Source organism: Mizuhopecten yessoensis, unplaced genomic scaffold, assembly GCF_002113885.1.
Source record: "Mizuhopecten yessoensis strain PY_sf001 unplaced genomic scaffold, ASM211388v2 scaffold6201, whole genome shotgun sequence".
NCBI lineage: Eukaryota > Metazoa > Mollusca > Bivalvia > Pectinida > Pectinidae > Mizuhopecten > Mizuhopecten yessoensis.
The window spans coordinates 17942-25224 of record NW_018406431.1 but is presented as its reverse complement, the minus strand read 5'-3'; positions in this window follow the sequence as shown (position 1 = coordinate 25224).

The following is a 7283-nucleotide window of genomic DNA, read 5'->3' as shown; positions in this document are numbered from 1 at the left end:
TTGTGTTAACAGAGATCATTGATCTTGTTTTAACTGAGACCTCTGATTTTGTGTTAACAGAGATCATTGATCTTGTTTTAACTGAGACCTCTGATATTGTGTTAACAGAGATCATTGATCTTGTTTTAACTGAGACCTCTGATATTGTGTTAACTGAGACCATCGATCTTGTGTTAACAGAGATCATTGATTGTATGTTAACTGATACCACTGATCGTGTCTAAACGGAGACCATTGATTTTGTGTTTACAGAGATCATTAATCTTGTGTTAACAGAGACCATTGATCTTGTGTTAACTGAGACCGCCGGTCTTTTGTTAACTTAGAACTCTGGTCTTTGGTTAACTTAGATCGCTGGTCTTGGGTTAACAGAGACCACTAATCGTGTGTTAACTTTTAACTCTGGTCTTGTGTTAACTTAGATCGCTGATCTTGTGTTAACTTATATCTCTGGTCTTGGGTTAACTTCGAACTCTGGTCTTGTGTTAACTGAGATCTCTGGTCTTGGGTTAACTTATATCTCTGGTCTTGGGTTAACTTCGAACTCTGGTCTTGTGTTAACTGAGATCTCTGGTCTTGTGTTAACTGAGACCGCCGATCTTGTGTTAATCGAAACCGCTTGTGTTAAATGATGAAATCGCTGAGCATGTAGTTATTACGTTTTGTTGGAGGGCCACTTTGTTACAGAATTCTGTGTTGACAGACATTCCATTTAGATATTTATGATTACCTTGTTTTTGACACGTTGATTTATTTCTTAACGTTTGAATTATACGGGAAGTGTTTGTTTCCAGGACGAAACTTGTTATTATTTGAACATAGTGCTAGTATTACTGTAGTACACAATATTATATATACATGTTGTCGTATTTGTCCTTGTTACGGTTTCGTACGCTGTTTTTAATATTGAAGTAAAAACACGTGCTATACGTGCTATACCAGAACGAAACACACACAGTTGGTATACTTACTGTTGGTCTAACGCTCCCAGTAAAACAAATTCGATTTCGTTAAATATAAAGTTTGTGTTTAAGGAATCACTGGGAATTCCCCTTTACCATGTCATTTTGATTGATTTTCCTTGTTTTTTCATGTAATTGATTTAAGTAAGGGTTTGGCTTACATACACATGTATATATTTTCACCCCGCAATCAGTGAGTTAATATAAAGTGGGCAGTCTCTGGTGTTTGGAGCGGTTTATTTTCTAGCTATTGAGATCTTGCGTTTTATTCTTTAAGATACTTTGATGTTTTTGAAGTCCAAAGTACGGACAAGTCCAAATTATAAATATAAAAAATGTAAATTTAATGAAAACCAAACACTAGTGATTGACCTGTTGACCACTTGTTAGTTATAACTTAATGTCAACTAAGAACGCTAGGCGGATGTGAGGTGAAAACTGGTTGATTAGGTGGGGCACCACATCAAAGACGAAGTAGTCGGGCTGATGACGGGTATATACATATATATAGTCGTTCTAATGACGGGTATATACATGTATATATTGTCGTGCTGATGACAGGTATATACATATATATAGTCGTTCTAATGACGGGTATATACATGTATATATTGTCGTGCTGATGACAGGTATATACATATATATATAGTCTTGCTGATGACGGGTATATACATATATATAGTCTTGCTGATGACGGGTATATACATATATATAGTCGTGCTGATGACGGATATATACATATATATGTAGTCGTGCTGATGACAAGTATATACATATATATATATATAGTCGTGCTGATGACGGGTATATACATATATATAGTGTCGTGCTGATGACGGTATACATATATATAGTCGTGCTGATGACGGGTATATACATATATATAGTCGTGGTGATGACGGTATACATATATATATTCTGGCTGTTGACGAGTATATAAAGGTATGTATGTATTTAAAGCTGTACTGCTGAAGATTGTATATGCAGTCGTGCTTCTCAATGGTACATATTTATTTGACATGTATGAAATATGACGTACATGAACGGAATGTATGGTGCAATAGAATGGTTTGCCGAGGAGGGGTCGGAATGGAGGTCTTCTTGAGGCAGCTCTTGTTTATTATTTTTCTTTTTCATGTTTGATAGAAAGGCTTGAATAGTGCTGTGTATGTTACATGTTCAGATAACTATGTACTACACTTTATATCATTATTACAAATTGATTCTTTGTTTTGTGTTTTGTTTGTGATATTATTTATATATGTAAATATCCTAGACATCAATAACTATTTGTCATTCTGTTTTGTATGTAGTTTTATGCAAACGTTTCTATTCGGACTCGTGTCGCTTTTAACTCAATTGGTTCGTAAGAAAAGGAAATGACACACGAATGAAAGTATTGTCGGTTATTGTTAATGATATCCTCGAAGAAAAAAATCATGAAATTATCATGGTATTTGTTAACCATAGGTTTCTAGACGAAATTGTTTGAAAATATATTTGCACTTTAAGAGTTTAAGATTTTGAGTGATGAATGAGCTGTGTTTCTTACCATACGACACGTTAACTGTAATGCTACCTATTAAACAACGTAGGACATATATTTCTATTAAGTTAATTCATAATTTGGTAAATATCTTCCTGAAAGGTAGATACACTTATTATTAGAAGCTTCTTTATTTTAGATTCCTCTTTAGGTTTAAATAGTAACGGGACGTTTACCAGTGTACGACATCTAAACGATGGATGTATTCATTATATTGACAAAGGTAACAAAACTAAGAACGTTTGTCTGTTTCCGATTTGCAGACTCATTTCCACTGGCCTCCAGCGTAGAACTGATGTAAATAGGCTTTGTCTCCTTTTAATCATACTGGTTCATCATCACTATTTCATTAAAACTCAAAATCTGTCTTGAGACTCTAGGATCATAGGATGGGCGCTCACACGTCCAAAACAGTAGGAGAGAATGTATTTATGTCTGCGTGTAAAAGGTTAGAGTCTTCTTCATCTACACATTTATCATTGTATCATTTTCATTCAATAAAAGTTTGAAAACTAATTATATATTTGTGCGTTTGATTTTAACTTATGGTTCCTGTGTTTAAGACCCGATTGTTGTTTGATATTTCTAACAAGGTCACGTGAGCTTGTCATGTTGTAGCGTCCGCCGTCAGTCAGACAGCTATTTGATATATATGAACATTTCAACTTATTCTGGAAAAATAGTTACACGATTGGGTAAATGGATATTTCATCAAAACTGATCGAAGCTCAGAAGACACTTATGATGCAGTATAATACAGCTTACCCAACTTGATATGTATCTACAGCACAACAGAAATTGTTACTTGGGTACAAAACTAGGACATAAACGCGACAAAAATCGGAACCGTTTTCATGCTCAAACGCAGATGCTTCGCTAAAACTCAATTCCTGGTTCTGGTGATGAACTATTTAAATTTCATGGTCTGTCAAAAGTTTTGTGGTACCTTGGAGTGACATGAAGCCAAAAAAGCCTTTTAATTTGTCTGGACTATTTTTTTTATTGTGTCTCATGATTTTAGAGATTTCAGCGAAGATTACTTGAGCGCATGATTCATCGTTGAGCATGAGAACGGTTTTATGAATACGGACACTGGTTTCATGAATACAAACCATAGCCTCATGAAATCGTTTTTATGAATATGGACACTGGTTTCATGACTAGAGACCAAAGCCTCACGAGAACGGTTTTATGAAAACGGACACTGGTTTCATGAATACAGACCAAAGCCTCATGAGAACGGTTTTATGAATACGGACACTGGTTTCATGAATAAAGACCAAAGCCTCATGCAATCGTTTTCATGAATACGGACACTGGTTTCATGAATACAGACCAAAGCCTCATGAGAACGGGTTGATGAATACGGACACTTTGGTTTCATGAATACAGACCAAAGCCTCATGAGAACGGTTTTATGACTACGGACACTGGTTTCATGAATACAGACCTAAGCCTCATGAGAACGGTTTTATGAATACGGACACTGGTTTCATGAATACAAACCATAGCCTCATGAAATCGTTTTTATGAATATGGACATTGGTTTCATGAATAGAGACCTAAGCCTCACGAGAACGGTTTTATGAATACGGACACTGGTTTCATGAATACAGACCTAAGCCTCATGAGAACGGTTTTATGATTACGGACACTGGTTTCATGAATAAAGACCAAAGCCTCATGAGAACGGTTTTATGAAAACGGACACTGGTTTCATGAATACAGACCAAAGCCTCATTAGAACGGTTTGATGAAAACGGACACTGGTTTCATGAATACAGACCGAAGCCTCATGAAATCGTTTTGATGAAAACGGACACTGGTTTTATGAATACAGACCAAAGCCTCATGAAATCGTTTTGATAAATACGGACACTGGTCTCATGAATACAGACCAAAGCCTCATGAGAACGGTTTTATGAATACGGACACTGGTTTCATGAATACAGACCAAAACCTCATGAGAACGATTTTATGAAAACGCACACTGGTTTCATGAATACAGACTTAAGCCTCATGAGAACGGGTTGATGAATACGGACACTGGTTTCATGAATACAGACTTAAGCCTCATGAGAACGGGTTGATGAATACGGACACTGGTTTCAAGAATACAGACAATAGCTTCATGAGAACGGTTTTACGAATACGGACACTGGTTTGATGAATTAAGACCAAAGCCTCAATGAGAAAGGTTTGATGCATACGGACACTGGTTTCATGAATACAGACCAAAGCCTCATGAAATCGGTTTTATGAATACGGACACTGGTTTCATGAATACAAACCACTGTCTCGTGAGAATTGTTTTATGAACACGGACACTGGTTTCATGAATACAGACCATAGCCTCGTGATAATTGTTTTATGAATACGGACACTGGTTTCATGAATACAGACCATAGCCTCGTGATAATTGTTTTATGAATACGGACACTGGTTTCATGAATACCGACCATAGCCTCGTGAGAATTGTTTTGTGAATACTTACACTGGTTTCATGAATCCAGACACTAGCCTCATGAGAATTGTTTTATGAATACGGACACTGGTTTCATGAATACAGACCATAGCCTCGTGAGAATTGTTTTGTGAATACTTACACTGGTTTCATGAATACAGACACTAGCCTCATGAGAATTGTTTTATGAATACGGACAATGGTTTCATTAATACAGACCAAAGCCTCATGAGAATTGTTTTATGAATACGGACACTGGTTTCATGAATACAGAACAAAGCCTTGTGAGAATTGTTTTTATGAAAACGGACACTGTTTTCATGTATACAGACACTAGCCTAATGAGAATTGTTTTATGTATACGGACAATGGTTTCATTAATACAGACCAAAGACTCATGAGCATTGTTTTATGAATATGGACACTGGTTTCATGAATACGGACACTAGCCTCATGAGAATTGTTTATGAATACGGACAATGGTTTCATTAATACAGACCAAAGCCTCGTGAGAATTGTTTTATGAACACGGACACTGGCCTCCTGAATACAGACCAAAGCCTCGTGAGAATTGTTTTATGAACACGGACACTGGTTTCATGAATACAGACCAAAGCCTTGTGAGAATTGTTTTTATGAAAACGGACACTGGTTTCATGAATACAGACCAAAGCCTCATGAGAACGGTTTTATGAACACGGACACTGGTTTCATGAATACAGACCATAGCCTCGTGAGAATTGTTTTATGAATACGTACACTGATTTCATGAATACAGACACTAGCCTCGTGAGAATGGTTTTATGAACACGGACACTGGTTTCATTAATACAGACACTAGCCTCGTGAGAATGGTTTTATGAACTCGGACACTGGTTTCATGAATACAGACCATAGCCTCGTGAGAATTGTTTTATGAATACGGACACTGGTTTCATGAATATAGACCATAGCCTCGTGAGAATTGTTTTATGAATACGTACACTGATTTCATGAATACAGACACTAGCCTCGTGAGAATGGTTTTATGAACACGGACACCGGTTCCATGAATACAGACCAAAGCCTCTTGAGAATTGTTTTATGAACACGAACACTGGTTTCATGAATACAGAACAAAGCCTCGTGAGAATCGTTTTATGAATACGGACACTGGTTTCATTATTAGCCTCGTGAGAACGGTTTGATGAACACGGACACTGGTTTCATGAATACAGACCAAAGCCTCATGAGAATTGTTTTATGAATACGGACGCTGGTTTCATGAATACAGACCATAGCCTCATGAGAACGGTTTTATGAACACGGACACTGGTTTCATGAATACAGACCAAAGCCTCGTGAGAATTGTTTTATGAATACGGACACTGGTTTCATGAATACAGACCATAGCCTCATGAGAACGGTTTTATGAATACGGACACTGGTTTCATTATTAGCCTCATGAGAACGGTTTGATGAACACGGACACTGGTTTCATGAATACAGACCATAGCCTCATGAGAACGGTTTTATGAAACCGGAAACTGGTTTCATGAACTCAGACAAAAGCCTCGTGAGTACGGTTTTATGAATACGGACACTGGATTCATTATTAGCCTCATGAGAACGGTTTTATGAAAACGGACACTGGTTTCATTAATACAGACACTAGCCTCATGAGAACGGTTTTATGAAAACGGAAACTGGTTTCATGAACTCAGACAAAAGCCTCGTGAGAACGGTTTTATGAATACGGACACTGGTTTGATGAATACAGACCAAAGCCTTAATGAGAACGGTTTGATGAATACGGACACTGGTTTCATGAATACAGACTTAAGACTCATGAGAACGGGTTGATGAATACGGACACTGGTTTCATGAATACAGACCAAAGCCTCATGAGAACGGGTTTATGAATACGNCTACGGTCACTGGTTTCATGAATACAGACCAAGGCCTCATGAGAACGGTTTTATGAATACGGACACTGGTTTCATGAATACAGACCATAGCCTTATGAAATCGTTTTTATGAATACGGACACTGGTTTGATGAATTCAGACCAAAGCCTCAATGAGAACGCTTTGATGAATACGGACACTGGTTTCATGAATACAGACCAAAGCCTCGTGAGAACGGTTTTATGAATACGTACACTGGTTTCATGAATACAAACCATAGTCTCATGAGAACGGTTTTATGAATACGGACACTGGTTTCAAGAATACAGACAATAGCTTCATGAGAACGGTTTTTCGAATACAGACACTGGTTTCATGAATACAAACCATAGGCTCATGAGGACGGTTTTATGAATACGGAAACA